Genomic DNA, 20,745 nt, shown 5'->3' with positions numbered 1-20,745 from the left:
TAATCTGTAAGTACATGGAGCATTTACTTGAAGCACCTTGAGGAACCTTGCGACTCCTGGTACCTTTCGTCGCTGGTGGCTTACTGGAGACAAAACCTCGTGATAGCAACTCTCTCTACTTGCTAATTAAGTACCTAATAGGTGATTTATTGGACATTATCCACTAGCTCTAGGATGGAAGGATATTAAGTCAATTACCTAGAAACTCAGTCACAAACCTTGCCTTCTTTAACCCTATGTATGTGAAATCTGATGGATCGTGGAGTGGAATGGAATTTTATCGGTTAATGAGGTTGATTTGACTAGTAATTTCCAGTTACAAATTGTGTTAATGTACATCAGCCTTTTACAACATTGGCTGTTTGTATAGAGCATAAAACAGTACCCAAAACAGAAACAGGCCCTTCAGCCCACAATGTTGTGCCAAACCAAATAAATTAACAATCAAATGGCCAACTAAGCTAGTCCCTTATTGCTACACCATCTCCCTGTCACTACATTTTCCTCTCATTCAGAAACAGCTCTATTTCTATCTTTGATATCTCTTTTTTTCCCTCTTTTCAGGGCGTAGAGGGTTCTTTTGAAGACACTGAACTGGAGTTGCACTCTGACTTTGGTTCTTTGCGGGAATGGGCCAGCTCTCAGGGCCTCATGACCGGCCTCTTTTTGATATCCTAAGAGTGTGGCCTGGAAGACGAGTGTGCCTTCAGGGTTCAGGGTTTTTGTGGCTCTGGAGATGCGCTGATTCTAGGCTAGTGCCCCTGACTGAAGTGTCACAAGAGAACACGGAACATCGGGAGCAGTGGGTTAGCTGCTGGGTGTTGTGTGTACGGAAGGCTGCGCCTTGTTGGTGCCGACTCTCCGGGCGCAGAGCTCGGAAAAAACAACACAACAGACGTTTAACATTGTAAATCAGTGAGTTGTTTGTTATGTCTCCCCTCTCGCTGTGAAATAGGGTCATCTCTTTTTCCCTTATTACGGAGAGAATGAGCCTGTGGTATGTCGAATTACTGGATGAACGAATAGTTTATGGGGTAACTGCAAGTCTGTGTCTTTATTGATGCTTTGCTGCACTCTTGAGTAATCGGTGGAGAGTGCTGATGCTTTTATGTTGGTGGGGGTAGGGTCATTGCCTTGGTGCTGCCTGTACATGGGAGGAAGAGTTGGGGGCACTTTGGGGTTCTAAAGTTTTAACTGTCATTCATTCTTTGGGACACTTCTCTGTTTTTGTGGATGTCTGCAAAGAAAAAGAATTTCATGATGTTTATTGTATACATTTCTTGGACATTAAATGTACTTATTGAAACCTATCTAAACGACTCTGAAAAATTCCTAATGCATCTTCCTCTACCACCACCCTAGGTAGAACATTCCAGACACCCATCCTGCATGCTTAAGTAAACTTCTCCCTCATATCTCCTTTAAAATTACCCCATCACACATTTAAATCCTGAGAAAAAAATACTGTCTGTCTGCTTCTTCTGTACCTCTCTATCTTATAGACCTCTATTAGATCTCCCCTTGCCTCCACCACTGCAGAGAAAACAACTCAAGTTTGTTCAACTTCTTGTATAGCACTTGTTCTCTAATCCTGACGGCATCCTGGTAAACCTCTTCTGCTTTCTCTCCAGAGTCTCAACATCCTTCCTATAATGAGGTGACCAGAACTGTTTACAATACTCCAGATGCAGACTGACTAGAGTTTTATAAAGCTGAACTTTGAACTCAGTGCCTCAAATTATAAACGCAAGCATGCTACGTACCTTCATGACCACCCTACCAACCTGTGCAGCCACTTTCAGAGAGTTATGAACTTGAACCCCAAGATCTGTCTGCTTACCAACACTGTTAAGGATCTTGCTCCGAACAGTGTACCATCTCTTTACATTTGACCTACCAAGGTATAACACTTCACATTTGGCCGGGTTAAGTTCCATCTGACATTCCTCCACCCATATCGGCAACCAATCTATATCTTATTGTATTATTTGCCAGTCATTTATGCTATCCACACCACCACCAATTTTTGCATTATCTGCAAATTTACTAAACCACCCATCTACATTTTCAACCAGGTAATTCATATACATCACAACCAGTAGAGGTTCCAGTACAGCTCCTTATGGAACACCACTGTTCACAGAACTCCAGCTAGAGTAAGTCCCTTGGACAACCACCCCCTGTCTTCTATGGGCAAGCCCGTGCAGCAAATTTCCAAGCAGCAAATTCACCTTGAATTCCATGCATCTTAATATTCTAGATGAGCATACATTAATTGGACCTTGTCAAACACCTTACTAAAATCCACGTAGACAACATCCACGGCCCCACCTTCATCAATCATCCTCATCACCTCATCGAAACACTCAATCGTTAATAATAATGACCAGCCCCACGTAAAGCCATGCTGGTTCTTCCTGATTAGGGCATGGTTTTCCGAATACTCATAACTTCTATCCCTATGAGTCTCTCCAGTATCTGCTCCAGTATGAATGTGAGACTCACTAGTCTATAGTTTTGAGAATTATCCCTCATTCCCCTCTTTTAGAACCCTGGGGTTTAGAGTATCTGGTCCAGCTGACTTATCAACATTCAGACCATTCAGTTTCTCAAGCACCTTCTCCTTAGTAATAGCAACTGCACTCACTTCTGCCCCCTGACACTCTTGAACTTCCAGCAAACTGTTAGAACCTTCTAACAATGAAGACTGATACAATCTGCTTATTCAGTTTCTCTGACATTACTACCTCTTCAGCGTTTCTCCAGCAGTTCAATATGTACTCTTGCCTCTTTTTTGCTCTTTATATATCTGAAAAATCTATTCTCTTTGATATTGTTTGCTAGCTTACCTTCAATTTCATCTTCTCCCCTTCCCCTTTAGGCTTTTTAGTTACCTTCTGTTAGTTTTTAGATGTTTTCCAATTCTCTAACTTCCCACTGATTTTGCTCTATTTTGTGCCCTCTTTTTTGCTTTTATGTTGGCTTTGATTTCCCTTGTCAACCACATTGTATCAGCCTACCTTTAGAGTACTTATTCTTTGGGATGTATTTAACTATTACCTTCTGAATTGATCCCAGAATCTCTAGCCATTGCTGCTCCGCCATCGTCCCTGTTAGCGTCCCTGCCCAATCAACTTTGGCTAGCTCTTCTGTCATGCCTCAGTAATTCTCTTTATTCCACTATAATACTGGTATATCTGACTTTACCTTCTCCTTCTCAAATTTCAGGGTAAATTCTATCATGATCACTACATCTCAGGTTTTCTGTACCTTAAGCTCCCTAATCAATAAAATAATCAATAAAAAACAACCTTAAATGTTAAAGAGTTGTGGTCACTGTTCCCTAACCGCTCACGCACAGAAAGGTCAGTTACTTGACGAGGCTCGGTACCCAACACCAGATCCAGTACAGACCCTCCTCTTTTGGAATATCTACATATTGGTTTAAGAAACTCTCCTGGATGCACCAAATAAATTCTGCTTCATCTAAGCCATCTGCACTAAGATAGTCCCAGTTTGTACTGGGGAAGTCCACCATGACAACAACCCAATTGTTTTAGCAACACACATAAAAAAAATGCTGGTGAACGCAGCAGGCCAGGCAGCATCTGTAGGAAGAGGTACAGTCGACGTTTCAGGTCGAGACCCAATTGTTTTTACACTTTTCCATAATCTGCCTACATATCTGTTCCTTAATGTCCCATTCTGTAGTACAATCCCTCAGTGATTGCACGCTTCCTGTTTCTGAGTTCTACCCACATACATTCAGTGGACAAGCCTTCTGAGTACAGCAGTGATATTGTCCCTGATTAGTAATGCACCTCCCCCTCCTCCTCTTTTACCTCCCTCACTATCTTTTCCAAAACATCAAAGCTTTGAGACGTTAAGCATTCATTCCTGTCATTCTCTCAACCAAGTCTCTGTAATGGCCACAGCATCATAGTTGCATGTACTGATCCATGCTGTAAGTTCATTACTCATTATATTCCTACCATTAAAATACACGCACTTCAAAATATCTGTCCTATTGTATCTTTTACTTTGCTCCTGCCTATTTTCACTGACCCTCACGTCTACTTTTCTTTGCCTCGCTCCACTTTCTGAGCTGGTGCTTTGGTTCCCACCCCACTGCCAAACTAGTTTAAAACTTTCCAACGAGCACTAGCAAAACTTCTGGTCAGGATGTTGGTTCCCCTCCATTTTAGGTGCAACCTGTCCCTCTTGTACAGGTCACCCCTGCCCCAGAAAAGATTTCAATGATCCAAGAACATGCACCAGTTCCTCAGCCACTCATTCATCTGTACTGTCATCCTATTCCTGGCCTGAATAGAATTTGGCACCAGGAGTAATCCTGGGGTTACTACCTTAGACGTCCTGCTCTTCAGCTTCTTCCTTAACTCCCTGTGCCCTCTGCGCAGGACCTCTCCCCCCTTTCTCACCTATGTTATTAGTGCCAATGTGTACCACAATCGCTGGTTGCTCACACCCTCCCCCCTTGAGAATATTCTGCAGCCCCTCCAAGACATCCTGGACCCTAGCACCTGGCAGGCAACACATAGACTTTTATTTCTCAGCCATAAAACCTCTTGTATGCCCCCGAACTATTGAGTCTCTGAAAAGTATCCCTCTGCCTGACTTTACCCTTCTCTGCCGAGCCTCAGAGCCAGCCATAGTGCCACTAGCCTGGCTGCTGCTGCTGTGTCCTGACAGGTCAATCCCACCACCATTATTCAAAGGGCTATACTTTTTGCTGAGTGAAATAGCCACAGGGAAACCCTGCACTGACTTCTCACTCCCCATACTTTTTCCATTGGTCACCCATCTACTATCTGAAGCCTGAACTCTGGGTGTGAGCACGTCAGTATTAATTTCATCAGTGAGGTTTTAAGCCTGAGTCTATCGAGTTTCAGCTCCAGTTCTCTGACCCAATCAATCAGGAGCTGCAGTTGGGTGCACATCCTGCAGATGTAGTCATCTGGGAGACTGTCACGTACCCTGAAATCCTGCATCTCACAGGTACCACTGGTTCTCAACCCAACAGCTCTTGTCCTAATGCTACAGTACTTCTCGCCTGATGGTAGGAAGTGAAAAAGATTGTGGGACAGATGGGAGGGATCATTGACAATGCTAAGGGCCTGCGTACACAGCAATCCTGATAAATATCTCTGATGGATGGATGGAAGACAGACTCCGATTATTCTTTCAGCAGCCCACACAAACCTTTGTAGAGACTTGTGGTCAAATACCTTGCAATTCCTGTACCAGATGGCCATGTAGCTGGTAGGGGCACTGTTGATCGTGCTCCTGTAAAAATAGGTTAGAATGGACAGGGGGCCTCAGTTGGCTCAATTTCCCCAGAAAGTGGAGATGCTGCAAGTGCTTGCTTAACCAAAGAGAAGGTGTTGAGAAACCAGATGAGATCGTCGGTTATGTGCACTCCCAGAAATTCTTTCCATGAAGGAGCCATGTATGTAAAGTGAGGAGTGGTCAGCCTGCACCTTCCTAAAGTCCACAATCATCTCTTTGGTCTTGTCCACATTGAGTCTCAACTTGTTGTGCTCGCTCCATTCTGCCAGCCACTCCACCCGCTCTCTATACGGCACCTCGTCATCATTGTTGATGAGGCCAATACTCCAGGTATCCTGTAGCCATATTTCCAAGGGGAGGGGCATGCAGCTATCCTACATCTCTCACTGATTCAATCCCAGAGGTAGGTAATCTAGTTTATTTTCTTGCGATCAACTATTTGAACACAGAATCGATGGGACAGCTGGCCTGCTGGGCTCCACCTTTAGTCTTGCATGAATATCAGTGCACTTTCCGTGCTTTTGTTTCCTTGTGCACATCGCTTCCGACGGCTTCTCTGCCGGGTGGCTGTAGCAGGTAACAACCCAGAACACAATAAGACCATGCTGCAGAGCTCATCTGCTTTGCAACAACTCACTGGTGAGGTAAACTTGCGGTACTTGGTATTCTTAATGCTCAGCAGAGTCTTGCGATTGTAATAAAGATGTAAAGGATGAACAGTGAGTTGGAGCTGGAGTTGCCTTCCACTGGCCTTCCTCAAACTTTTTGTTGTGTGATGAGCCAGATTTGATTCGGCGAAGGAACCCTTTGGAGGCAGTGATCCTTATATAAGTCCATAAGACCATAAGACATGGGAGCAGAATTAGGCCATTCTGCCAATCGAGTCTGCTCTGATATTCCTATCATGGATGATTCATTATCCCTCTCAAGCCCAATTTCATGCCTTCTGCCCACAACCTTTCTTGCCCTGATTAATCAAGAACCTATCACCTCCTCTCTAATTATACTCAGTGGCGTGGCCTTGGATGCCTTTGGCAATGAATTCCACAGATTCACCACCCTCGGGCTAAAACTGCTCTAAATGGACATTCCTATGTTCTGAGGCTGTGCCCTTGGGTCTGAAACTCCCCCACTATAGGAAACATCCTCTCCACATCCACCATATCTAGGCCTTTCAATATTTGATAGGTTTCAATGAGATACCCACTCATTCTTCTAATCTCCAATGCCATCAAATGCTCCTCATTTCAGGAACCATTCCCATGAACCTCCTCTGGACCCTCTCCAATACCAGCACATCATTTCTTAGATAAGGGGGCCAAAACTGCTCACAATGCTCCATGTGCAGTCTGACCAATGCCTTATAAAGCATCAGCATTACCTCCTCGCTCTTATATTCTCATCCTCTTGAATTGACTATTAATTGAATTTGCTTTCCGCACCACTGACTCAGCCTGCAAGTTAACTTTTAAGGAATCCTGCACAGTTCTCCCAAGTCCCTTTGTAACTTCAATTTCTGAATTTTAGAAACATAGAAAACATACAGCACAATACAGGCCCTTTGGTCCACAAAGCTGTGCCGAACATGTCCCTACCTGAGAACTACCTAGGCTTACCCATAGCCCCCTGTTTTTCTAAGCTCCGTGTAGCCATCCAGGAGTCTCTTAAAAGACCCTATCATTTCCACCTCCACCACTGCCACCAGCAGCCCATTCCATGCACTCACCACTCTCTGCGTAAAAAACTTACCCCTGACACCTCCTCTGTACCTACTTTACTTCCAAGCACCTTAAAAATATGCTCTCTCGTGCTAACAATTTCAGCCCTGGGGAAAAACCTCTGATGAATATCCAGACAATCAATGCCTCTCATTATCTTGTACACCTCCATCAAGTCACCTCTCATCCTCCGTCGCTCCAAGGAGAAAAGGCCGAGTTCACACAACCTATTCTCATAAGGCATGCTCCCCAATCCAGGCAACATCCTTGTAAACCTCCTCTGCACCCTTTTTATGGTTTCCACATCCTTCCTATAGTGAGGCGACCAGAACTGAGCACAGTACTCCAAGTGGGGTCTGACCAAGGTCCTATATAGCTGCAAAAATTACCTCTCGGCTCTTAAACTCAGTCCTACGATTGATGAAGCCCAATGCACCGTATGCCTTCATAACCACAGAGTCAACCTGCCCAGCAGCTTTGAGTGTCCTATGGACTTGGACCCCAAAATCCATCTGATCCTCCACACTGCCAAGAGTCTTACCATTAATACTATATTCTGCCATCATATTTGACCTATCAAAATGAACCACCTCACACTTATCTGGGTTGAACTTCATCGGCCACTTCTCAGCCCAGTTTTGCATCCTATCAATGTCCCGTTGTAACCTCTGAGACCCCTCCAGACTACCCACAACACACCCAACCTTTGTGTCATCATCAAATTTACTAACCCACCCCCCCCACCTCCTCATCCAGGTCATCTATAAAAGTCACAAAGAGTAGGGGTCCCAGAACAGATCCCTAAGGCACACCACTGGTCACCGGCCTCCATGCAGAATATGATCCATCTACAACCACTCTTTACCTTCTGTAGGCAAGCCAATTCCGAATCCACAAAGCAATGTCCCCTTGGATCCCTTGCCTCTTTACTTTCTCAATAAGCATTGCATAGGGTACCTTATCAAATGCCTTGCTAAAATCCATATACACTACATCTACGAATCTACCTTCATCAATGTGCTTAGTCACATCCTCAAAAAATTCAATCAGGCTCATAAGGTACGACCTGCCTTTGACAAAGCCATGCTGATTATTCCCAATCATATATCTCTCCAAATGTTCATAAATCCTGCCTGTCAGGATCTTCTCCATCAACTTACCAACCACTGAAGTAAGACTCACTGGCCTATAATTTCCTGGGCTATCCCTACTCCCTTTCTTGAATAATGGAACAACATCCGCAACCCTCCAATCCTCTGGAACCTCTCCAGTTCTCATCAATAATGCAAAGATCATTGCCAGAGACTCAGCAATCTCCTCCCTCGCTTCCCACAGTAGCCTGGGGTACATCCCGTCTCGTCCTGGTGACTTATTCAACTTGATGCTTTCCAAAAGCTCCCGCACATCCTCTTTCTTAATGTCTACATTCTCAAGCTCTTCAGTCCACTGCAAGTCATCCCTACAATCACCAAGATCCATTTCCATAGTGAATATTGAAGCAAAGTATTCATTAATTACCTCTGCTATTTCTTCCAGTTCCATGCACACTTTCCCATTGTCACACTTGATAGGTCCTATTCTTACATGTCTTATCCTCTTGCTCTTCACATACCTGTAGAATGCTTTGGGATTTTCCTTAATCCTGTCCGCCAAGGCCTTCTCATGGTCCCTTCTGGCTCTCCTAATTTCAATCTTAAACTCCTTCCTGCTAGCCTTATAATCCTCTAGATTTATATCATTACCTAGTTTTTTGAACCTTTCATATGCTCTTCTTTTCTTCTTGACTAGATTTACATCAACCTTTGTAAACCACGGTTCCTGTACCCTACCATCCTTTCCATGTCTCTTTAGAATGTACCTACTCAGAACCCCATGTAAGTATCCCCTGAACATTTGCCACGTTTCTTCCATACTTTTCCCTGAGAACATCTGTTTCCAATTTATGCTTCCAAGTTGCTGCCTGATAGCCTCATAGTTCCCCTTACTCCAATCAGTTTCCCGAACTTGTCTGTTCCTATCCCTCTCCAATTTATGGTAAAGAAGATAGAATTGTGATCATTATCTCCAAAATGCTCTCCCACTGAGAGACCTGACACCTGACCAGTTTCATTTCTCAATACCAGATCAAGTACAGTCTCTCCTCTTGTAGTCTTATCTACATATTGTGTCAAGAAACCTTCCTGAACACACCTAACAAACTCCACCCCACCTGAACCCCTCTCTCTAGGGAGATGCCAATCATTATTTGGGAAATTAAAATCTCCCACCACAACAACCCTGTTATTATTACTCCTTTCCAGAATCTGTCTCTCTATCTGCTCCCCAATGTCCCGGTTACTATTAGGTGGTCTATAAAAAACACCCAGTACAGTTCTTGACCCCTTCCTGTTCCTAACTTTCACCCACAGAGACTCCGTAGAAGAACCCTCCATGACTTCCTCCTTTTCTGCAGACATGACACTGTCTCTGATCAACAGTGCCATGCCCCCACCTCTTTTTTCTCCCTCCCTGTCCCTTCTGGAACATCTAAAGCCTGGCACTTGCAGTAGCCATTGCTGCCTCTGCACCATCCAAGTCTCTGTAATGGCCACAACATCACAGCTCTAAGTGCTGATCCATGCTCTAAGCTCATCTGCTTTATTCATGATACTCCTTACATTAAAATACATTTCAAACCATCTTATTTCTCCTCATTTAGAAAATAATCTCTCCCTTTGTTCCTTCTGCCGAAGTGCATGACAATACAGTTCCTTACACTATTTTCCACCTGCCACTTCTTTGCCCATTCTGCCAAGCTATCTCAGTTTTTGAAGACTCCCTGCCTTCTTAACACTACCTGCCCTTCCACCTACTTTTGTATTGTCTGCAAACTTGGCGACAAAGCCATCAATTCTGTCGTCCTCATCCTTGACACATAATGTGAAAAGAAGCAGTCCCAATACCAACCCCTGTGGAACATCACTGGTCTCCACCAGCCAACAAGAATAGCCCCTCTTTATTCCCACTCTTCTCTCCTACTGGTCATCCAATCTTCCATCTTGCCTGTAATGCTAAGGGCTCTTATCTTGTTAGCACCCTCATGTGTGGCACCTTGTTAAAGGCCTTTTGAAAATCAAGCAAAGAATGTCCAATGACTCTCCTTTGTCCATCCTGTCTGTTATTTTCTCAAAGAATTCCAACTGATTTGCTACACAAGATTTCCCCTTAAGGGACTGTCGAAGAATGAGGATGGGATCTCATTGAAACTTATTAGATTTGAATGCTTAGAGAGAGTGGAGGTGGAGAGGATGTTTCCTATCATGGGGAAGGCTAGGACCAGAAGGCACAGCCTCAGATTAGAAGGTCATCCCTGCAGAACAGGGTTAAGGAGGAATTTCTGCAGCCAGAGAGTAGTGAATGGGGTTGAGAGAGATAATAAATCAGCTATGAAGTAATGACAGAACAGACTTGATGGGCTGAATAGTCTAATTTTGCTCCATTATTTTATGGTCTTATAGCCTAAGAGTTTGAGAAACTAGCTAGAAAAATTCCAGACCTACTTCCACACTAAGTGGTGGAAGAGCAGAATAAAAACAAATCATTTTCTTGCTATTGTTACACCTACATGAGAAGTTTGAATTTATATGGCATTCTCTGGGCACAAAATGCTCAACTTAATGCTTTCCTAGGTACATTGTGGATAACTTTCATAATGCCTTCGAAAGAAATGTCAAGGTGCATTTGTTTAATGATACTCCAATGTTATCAACATTATCAGCTGTAAAACTGAGCTTGTTCTTAGAGTAAGATTTGCTCATACCTTTAAAAATAACACATAGCCCATCGGACGCAAATTTGAATCAAATTTGATTTTAACTTGAGGAAACATCTACCTAAGGGCAGTTTTTGATATCTTGAGATAAAAATAATTATAACCCTCTGGAAAGACCGCCAAATAGTATCTCTTAATCTGATCTTTATTTTTTCACCCTATTTCCTTTTAAAAATTAAACTCCAAATAAAAAATAGATAGACTTTTCATGTTTCGTTCTTCTGCTGTACTAGGTATCTCTAACCTTCGTATTCTAGCAAGCGTTCCAATTGCAAATGTATAACTTTCGGAGTTCATGGAGATAACAGTCACTTCCACTTCGGATGGATCAGATAATTAGAGGGTCATTCACTCTCTGTCTGTCAATCAGTCACTCCTCTTTCCAGTTACAGATATCTGAGAACAGGAAAGATAGGGTAAAGGATTAATATATTGTCCTTCACAAGTTTACATTGGCTGGAAGTGCTTTACAATGAACGATAAACATCCAAGATATGGTCAACATTTGAAGGTAGGAAAGTCTACAATCAATTCATGTCAGCCATCTCATAAATAGCAAGTAAGAATGACCTGATAATTGCCTAGAGAGTTGTTTACTCTTAAACAGAATTGTGTTATAATTCACCCACACCAATTCATATTGGGGTAGTAGGGTCACTGTTTTAAATTGTGATTCCCATGTAAAAGGGTAGATTTATATTTGTAAAAACATTGGTTTACACACAGTTTCTGACTCCTTGAACTCCAAGTGAATTCCGACCCCCACCACAACCCCACCAACAAAGAAGGGTTTTTACTAAATAATTGTGCTAGTGCAAATGCTCTAAATTTGATTGAAATGGCTGCAGAGGGCAGAAAGCATATTTCTAATAATGGAGGAGAGAGGAGCTTCTTGGTATCTGAGTTCAGATGCCATCTAGGAGTTAGTGGGAAGTTGTAATGAGAATTGCCTGCAGAAATGCCCACGTTCAGTGGTTCAACGATTGCAGCTCTTCAGCAGATCAAGGACAGCAACCTGCATGGAGCAAGAGTGAGACAATTTTCAGATGTTAGCTCTTCAACGATAAGTGCCACATTCACCACGAGAGTATCAGGCAATGATGACATCCAGTATATAAGAGTCAAATGATCCATCTTTGATCTTCAATGCGTGAAATGAAAGAAATCACAGAAACAGAAGAGTTATCAGACCCCTTCTATAACAGTTCAGCACTTCTGCATGCATGCAGGTAAATAATGGACATCTATACAAAGACCCTCTCCTAAAGCGGATGCCTCATTTTATATGCATGAGCACAGCTCTGAGAGGATTATTCATTCAGAACAGCTAACAAAGATTAATCTCCTGACTCCAACATTTTCATTAAAACTCAATTTATAGTTTTTGATGCTGCTGTTTTAATGGAGCACAACTTATTGAGAGAGTAGTCCTAAAGTCAAAATTCATTGAAAGGTTGATGCAGTTTCAAAGGGTGTGGTTACCTCCAGTTAATTGACTGAACAGATATATTTTTTTTCAGGCAGTTATTAAACAACCAAAAGATGAGCTGAATTGTGAAAACAGACAGTGCATTCTCTTGGAACTTCCTGTTCTCTGTCACAGCTTTCTGTGACAACAGCTAGGCAGGGGTTGGGGGAGTGGGCCACTCCAGCCAAAGCTTCCCTGAATGTGAACAATGATGTCACCATCTTCTGCTCAGACCAACAGGCGGTCCGCAGATTGATTGACATCTGTAAGAAGCTGGAGCTGGCCTCAGGAGCCACAGTCAACAACAAGAAGAGCAGGGCCATGCTCTTCGGTGCCACCGATTCTCGACTGACTACCTGATCTGGTTTGGAGGAGGCAGGGCATGCAACAAAATTAGGCTACAGCAGATAGAATAGGTCAAATAAAAATTGGGACTGTGGGAGCGGTACTCCCGCTTGATGATTAGCAAGAAACTGATTATTAGTTGTGATGTGTTCTCGGTGTTGCCGTATGTGGCACAGATGTGGCCCAAACTCAACTTCTGTACTGAGGCAATAAGCAGAGCTACCTTGCATTTCATCTGGGGGGTGGGGGGTCGGGGTCCAAGAAGGAATATGCCTGATGGGTTGCAATGCACAAGTCTCCAAGGAGAAAGAAACAAAGCATACTGTGGAAGAAAATTATAAAGTTAAGGTTAATTTTGAATTAAATATTGTTGTCAAGCTTGACTAGCTAGATATTGCTCAAGACCTGGGTCATGAGGGTGATGGGATAAGACACAGACACAGCCTGGCTTGCATGAGCTAACCATAGCCAGACATATTTTTAACCTTTTCCCAAGATTGTCTAGAAAGTGGCAAATAGAGGAACTAACTCTAGACATGTATCTCGAATTTTGTGCATCACGTGGGAACATTAGTAAACTTGCTGATACCTAACAAGTGCTTTGGAAATCGCTGACCAAGTATATTTAGCTGCTGCCTAGTGCCCAAAGTTTACTATATAAATCTAAGTTGTAACCTAACGTTGTTGGAGTTGTGATCATGTAATAAAAGGGTTAACCATCTACCGAAGTCTGTGTCTTTATTTCTGTTCCCTAACAGTGTAAAGTCTCTTAGAGTAAATGACAACAAAATTCTTTTATGGTAAATTAGAGTAAATTCTTCTACACATATCCACCATTGTCCTTGTCCTGATGGCTGCTTTTGTGTCAAGAACAGAAGTACACAAGTACCAATAGTCATTACGTGCTGAGATTTTATCTGTTCATCAAAGGATGAGCCTGGACCCATTACTAGGTAATGTTCCCTTTAGTTAGATTTCACTGCACTACAAGTCATTTGTGGAAAGCTTTGTTCAGAAAGCCTCATTTGAGCAAATGTCCATCAAAAACTGGTCACCACTGGATCTGTGGAGGTAAGACACAGTGAACCCTATGGGATAATTTCCTGAGCAAACTCTCAAGCATCAAGTCCTCATATGGCTGGCAGGGAGTCAGGACTCCGTATCAGATCCTACATGGTGGAGACTCCATCCTGAAGCATGATGCCATTGACACAGCAATGATGAGGTAAAGACAATGGTCAGTCCCATTGCAGACTGTGCTCTTGAAAAGAAGGTCTAGAGAAGGATTCAAGAGTCTTTGTTGAGGTTTAGTCCAAGCAGCTGAATAATACAGAACTCTTTGACCTGTAGGCTGTTCCCAGGAACTCATACAAAAGAAATATCAAGTGGTACTGGAAGACTATCAATGCAGTGAAAGGTTGATTTGTCTGAAACTTATTGGTTTACCAGTACAATCTGTAAGTAATGCTGCTGCCTAGTGTACTCCAGACTGCAGGAGTACATATTGATGGATATTCTGAAGTTTGTTGCAGCCAATGTAAAGGTTTTGTAGGCTAGAAGCTCAACTGGATTAACTACAATACCGCGTTGGTTACAAGAGCAGAACAGAGGCAGTGAGTGGCTCCATGAAAAGTTGAGGTCGATGTTCAGCTGGTCAAGGTAGTTTTTTGCTACCTATGAGGCATATGATAAAACACACATTTGTCTCAATAAGTGCAGCTCCAACAGACCTAAAAAACTCAGCATTATACAGAAAAAAAAATTCCCTTTGAATGATATTCCAGCTAGTGCTCTAAGTATCTGTTCCCTCTGTCGCTAGTGTACAGTGATGGATATGTATGCAATCTACAAAAATAGAGAGGTTACTCACTCAGCCTTTGCTGATAGTGTTCCCCAAACCCATAACCTCCACCACCAAGAAGAACAAGGGCAGCAAAAACATGGGAACCACTTGAAGGTTCCTCTTCAATTTTGGCAACATGGAAATATGTTGCTTGTTCTTCTTTACCATTGAGTCTATATTCCAGAATCCCTCTCCAACAACTCTGTGGGAGCACCCTTAAGGAAGGGCTGCAATGTGCAAGCAAACTTATCACCTCCACTGTCTCAGGGGTTAATATAATGGCAATGCTAGTGGATCTGCTGCCTCAAAACTCTACCATCCAGGTTCAAACATTCCTCCAGAGCTACTAATGAGGACTTGGTATATTTTCCCAATGACTACATGGATTAAGCCTGGATGCAGCCATGTTGGCCTTTATTTATGAGGATCTGAGTACTAGTTATACTCCAATTGGATAGAGCAATGGTGAGACTGCACCTGGAGTACTATGATGAGTTTTGATCTCTCCAACAAAATAAGTATATATTTGCTGCAATGGAACTGGAAAACAATTCACAAGACTGATTTTGGAAGAGTGAGTTTGTCATGCAATGATGAGAGATTGCATAGACTGACCATGAATTTAGAGGAATGGTAGAGTCCATCAAAACTTCCAAAAATTCTTTCAGAACTCATCAGGCTGAAGCAGAGAGAATATTTCTCATGTTTGATGGTGCTACAATCCAAAGTTACTGATTCAGAATGAAGGATAATCTGTTGCGGACAGAAGAGAAGAAATGTCCAGGCACTGAGTGGTGAATCTATGAAATCCTCCACTCTAGAGGGTTGTCGAGCCTCAGTCAAAGAGTTAATTCAAACAGGTTTGGATAGATTTCTAGTTGTTAAGGGATAATGCAGGAATAGGTTTTTGGGCAGAAGATCAACCACAAGCTCGATGCATGACTGAACAGTCTGAAAGCAACAAATGCCTAGCTCCAACTTGCAATTCTTATTTTCTAATTAGACTCCATTTAAGATTCTCAGCAATCTACTGTATTTTCAACTAATTATCTGAAAGTGAAACTGTTACTATATTGTCATAGTAATTTGAGAAGGAATTGTCTTCTATAATACTTAATGATTTTAATTTTCTCAAATTTGCACATTATTTTATTTTCATTGCAATTTTATAAAATCATTGGCGTCATGTGATTCAAAGCAGTGCTGTGGGATAATCTATTCTGGGAATATAATTTTTACCGTATTGTGATGCAGGCATATTACTTATAAGTAATAAATTATTCTTGGCATGTCCATACAGCAGAGTAAAGTGAAAATCCTGCATCTGTATTAGTCTCTAAGTTCATACCCACAGTTTCACAATTATAAATGTATAAACCTTCACACTTTATTCTATTTGAAGAGTTATTTTTTGCGACATATTGTTGGCACAGGTGTGCAGCAATTGACCCTCAGCTCCAGTGACTCCAGTTCAATTCTGCTCTCAGGTAATTTCCATGTGGCTCTTGGGCATCCTCCCTGTAACCACAAGCATATCACTCAGGTGCTCCAGTTTCCTTCTGTCTTCCAAATCATGCTGATGGGTTAATTGACTGCTTGATTTGCCTCTTAGTGTAGGTAAGTGACAAAAAGAATCAAAGGGTAGTTGATGGCTCTGTGACAGAGAATAAGAGAAATAAAGAAAGTGAGAATGGGACAGAGGGGATTGCTCTTCTGTGAGTTGGCATGAGCTTGATGGCTTCTTTTTGTGTCATTATAAATAAATCAATTGGCTTTCGTATCAACTAATTCCTGAGATTAATGTTTCAGATTTGCGACTTGTCATCAGAGTTCTCTTTCTCAGTTTCAGCAAAGATTCTCGAGCTTGGCGTGTTAACACTTTCTCTTTCCATAGGTGCTACCTGGCATGCTGAACACATTTTTCTTCAGCATTTTGTGACAGTGGAGTTTTTATGTTTTGTTTTTCATTCTAAAACCACTGTGGGATTTCTGGGAGATCAGGTCCATAATTATGAATTGTTTGAGATGCTTTTACTCTTGAGGTCTATGCTTTGCTTCATACTGAAGCATTATTTTCATGATTATAGTGTCATCGAGAGATCCAGCATGGATACAGAACTTCACCCCGCTGCACCTGTGCTCACCATCAACCAATTTATATATTAATCCCATTTTATTCTCTCCCCATGTTTTGCATCAACTCCTCCCAGATTCAGTCACTTACCTACACACTAGGGATAATTTATAGTGAGTAGTCAGTTTTCCTACCAACCCACAAGTGTTTAGGATGTAGGAAGAAACTGGAAAAACCATGCAGTCACAGGGAGAATGTACAAACTCTGCATAGTCTCTTCACCCGAGGCAGGGCTGAAACTGGGTCTCTGATGCTGGTCAGAAGAAGCTCTTTTTTTTCTGCACCAGCTTGCCACCTCTGTATTCATTTCAGTGTTTTATAATTTGAATTCTGTTCCAGCTATAAGATTAGCCTGGTGCAGTTAGGGTTATTTTCATTGAAGTAAAAAAGACATAAAACATAGGAGCAGAAAGAGGCCATTCAGCCCATTGAGTCTACTCCAGAGTAGCCTTGATGGAGGTGAGTGAGATTAGGACAGGCTTAAAGAGGGAATAAAGGGAAACAACAAAATCCGCAGGAATGAAACAGCACACCTTGACGCTTTCCCCATCATTTTGGGGATTTTAACCAGGCCGATTTGAAAAAAATCTCTAAATACTTATTACCAACACATCACTTGTGGAACCGTAGGAGACAACGCACTGGACCACTGTTATACTACAATCAAGAGCACATAGCGTACCATCCCACACCCACATTTTGGAAAGTCTGATCACCTGGCTGAAATTCTACTCTCTGAATATAGGCAGAGAGTAAATACCACAGTACCTGTAGTGAGGACCAAGAAGGTATGGGCAAGAGAGGCAGAGGAATGTTTACAGGATTGCTCTGAGTTGATGGACTAGACTGTATTTAAGGATTCATCTTCCAGTCTGAAAGAGTACCCCACAGTTGTCACTGACTTCATGGAAACCTGTGTGGATGAGTGCGTGCCTACGAGAACATACTGTACATGCCCAAATTGAAAGCTGTGGGTGAACCGGCAGATTTATAGGTTGCTGAGGGCTAGAACTTAGGCATTCCAGTCTGGTGATCCAGGACCATACAAGAAGGCCAGGTATGACTTATGGAGGGAGGGCTAACTGAAGAGCAAAAGAACAATTCCTATTGAAGTTAGAGGTGGAATCAGATGCACTTCAACTCTGGTAGGGTTTGCAGGCCATTACTTCCGACAAAGCGAAACCTAATATCGTGAATGGCAGTGATGCTTCACTCCCAGATAAGCTCAATGCACGCTTTGAAAGGGAGAATGAAACTAGAGCTATGTAGATCCCTGCAGCACCCAATGTCCCTGTGATCTCTGTCTCAGAGGCCAAAGTCAGATTGTCTTTCAAGAGGGTGAACCCTCGCAAGGTGACAGGCCCCAATAGTGTACCTGGTAGGGCTCTGAAAACCTGTGCCAATCAACTGGTGGGGGTGTTCAAAGACATTTTCAATCTGTTGTTGCTACAGTCGGAAATTCCTACCCGCATCAAAGGGCAACAATCACACCAGTGTGCAAGAAGAGCAGGGGAACTGCCTTAACAACTATCGTCCAGTAGCACTCAATTCAAGTTTAACTGTCAATCAACTATCCATAAATACCCATGAATATAGCCAAACAAGACAGAGTTACTCTGGGGCCAAGGTGCAAAATACTGTATCAACATTTACACAGCACAGAGCACACATAGCAGATACAAGATAGCAAGCGCATGTGGAATATCAGTAAAATACAGCCACACGCAAAAAAAATAGGCTATACCCTGAGTTCATGAATGCCACAGAAATCTGCAGTTGACCACAATACAGCTTGTCTTCTGCCAAGCAAACACTGGAATGCAGCACTGCCTCCAGCCTGGATCCCGTACGACGCTACCTCTGGTGGAGCACACTGGTTCCAATGCCCCTGTCCTGATGGCTGTAAACTGGCGACACCGCAGTTTGAGGCCCTCAGTCCATTTATGCTTCAGAAATCTGCAATCGACCATAACACAGCTTGACCTGTCAAGTAAACAACTCCAGCCTGGATACCGAGCCGCACCACCCCCCGTGGAGTGTACCGACTATGATGCCGCTCTCCTGACGGCTGTAAAACAGATGACACCACGGTTAGAGGCCTGCGCCTCACTATGACCGAGGCCACACAGCTCCCCTGCCGTCCACCCCCGCTGTCCACCAATAAATCAGTGAACTGGACTTGCAGCATTCCACGTTAACAACATCCAAGAGGGTCTGGCGATCAAAAGAAGAGTGACAGTCACTCTCTATTAGTCTGAACACCCCCTTCACACACTGACTCCTTCGAAGCCTCTCTGATGCAAGCAGCTTTGCGATCTGCACCAAGTCCAGCTCCTTCTGTTTCTCCGCCAACATGCAACTCACTGATGGTGTAGACCTGCAGTACTTCAAGTTCTTAATGTCTAGCAGAATTTTGCAATCATAAAAACACATGTAAAAAGGACAGAGGCAACTTTTGTTGACCCCATAGAACCCACTGTAATTGAACATGTGGCCATTTTACCAGAAGTGCTTTGAGAGGATGGTTATGGCTAGAATCAACTCCTGCCTCAGCAAGGACCTGGACCCACTGCAGCTTGCCTATCGCCACAATAGGTCTACAGCTGATGTGATCTCATTGGCTCTCCACATGGCCTTGGTTCACCTAGACTAAACAAATGCCTATGTCAGACTGCTGTTTATTGACCACATCTCAGCATTTAACACATTCATTCCTACAGATCTGATCAAAAAGCTCCAAAAGCTCCTCTGTGCCTCCCTCTGCAATTGGATCCTTAACTTCCTCACTGGAAGACCACAGTTCATGCGGATCGGAATTAACATCTTCACCTCACTGATAATCAACACTGGCACATCTTAAGGTTGTGTGCATAGCCCACTGTTCTACTCTCTCTACATTCATGACAGAGTGGTCAGGCACAGCTCAAATACCATCTATATATTTACTGAAGACACAACTGTTACTTGGCAGAATTTCAGATGGTGAAAAGAAGGCACACAGCAGTGAGATATAAAAGCTCTTTGAGTGATTTGGGAGCAATAATCTTGCAGTCGCGTCAGTAAGTACAAAAAATTGATTGTCGACTTCAGAAAGGATAGGATGAGGAAATATACATCAGTCCTCCTAGAGGTTATCTGAAGTGAAAGGATGAGCAATTTCTAGTTTCTGGATGTCAAAATCTCTGAGGATCTATCCTGGGCCCAACATACCAAGGCAGCAATATTTCTTCAGGAGTTTGAGGAAATTTGGTACCTCACCAAAGACATTCACAAATTTCTATAGATGTGCAGTGGAGAGCATTCTAACTGGCTGCATCACCATCTGGTATGGGGAGGGGTGCTCTTACAGGATCAAAATAAGCTGCAGAAAGTTGTAAACTCAGTCAACTCCATCAACCCCATCATAGGCACTAACCTCCCCAGCATCCAGGACATGTCTGAGGAATGATACCTCAAGAAGGTGGCATCCATTATTAAGGACTCCCATCACCCAGGCCATGCCCTCTTCTCTTTGCTACCATCAGGCAGGAGGTACAGGAGCCTGAAAGCACACAATCAACAATTCAGGAACAGCTTTTTCCCCTCTGCCATCTGATTTTTGAATGGACATTGAACTCATGAACTTTACTTCTCTACTTTACCTCTCTACTTTTTTTTGCACTACTTAATTAATTTAACTTCGTATTTACTTCTTACTGTCACAAAACAACAAATTTCATGATCTATTAAACCTGATTCTAATTCTAATTGTGATTCTGTTCATGTTGGCGGTTCAGGAGCCAGAGAGTGAATGTGATCAGCACTAATTTAGTGTGAGATGTGACCAAAGAAATTCTACACAGGGAGTAATAATGACCTGGAATGCACTGAATGTTACAGATGTAATGCCCTGGTAAAGATTTTACTGCTATTGTTGTAGGGTATTTCATGTAATGATTTTCTGTAGAAGTAGTGTGTTCTGCTGGTAGCGTTTGGGTTACCGTTAAAGATAACGGATGCTTAGGAATGTTGAGTCATCCAATCAGGATAGTGGAAATGAGAGAAGGTTCTAAAGAATGCTGGGGGAGAGGTTTTGTGATAGACACTGAAGTGTAGATGGAGAGAGAAGAAGCTCTAGAG

The sequence above is a fragment of the Mobula hypostoma genome, chromosome 5 (assembly GCF_963921235.1).
Source record: "Mobula hypostoma chromosome 5, sMobHyp1.1, whole genome shotgun sequence".
In the NCBI taxonomy this organism is placed as follows: domain Eukaryota; kingdom Metazoa; phylum Chordata; class Chondrichthyes; order Myliobatiformes; family Myliobatidae; genus Mobula; species Mobula hypostoma.
This window is presented reverse-complemented; position numbering follows the sequence as displayed.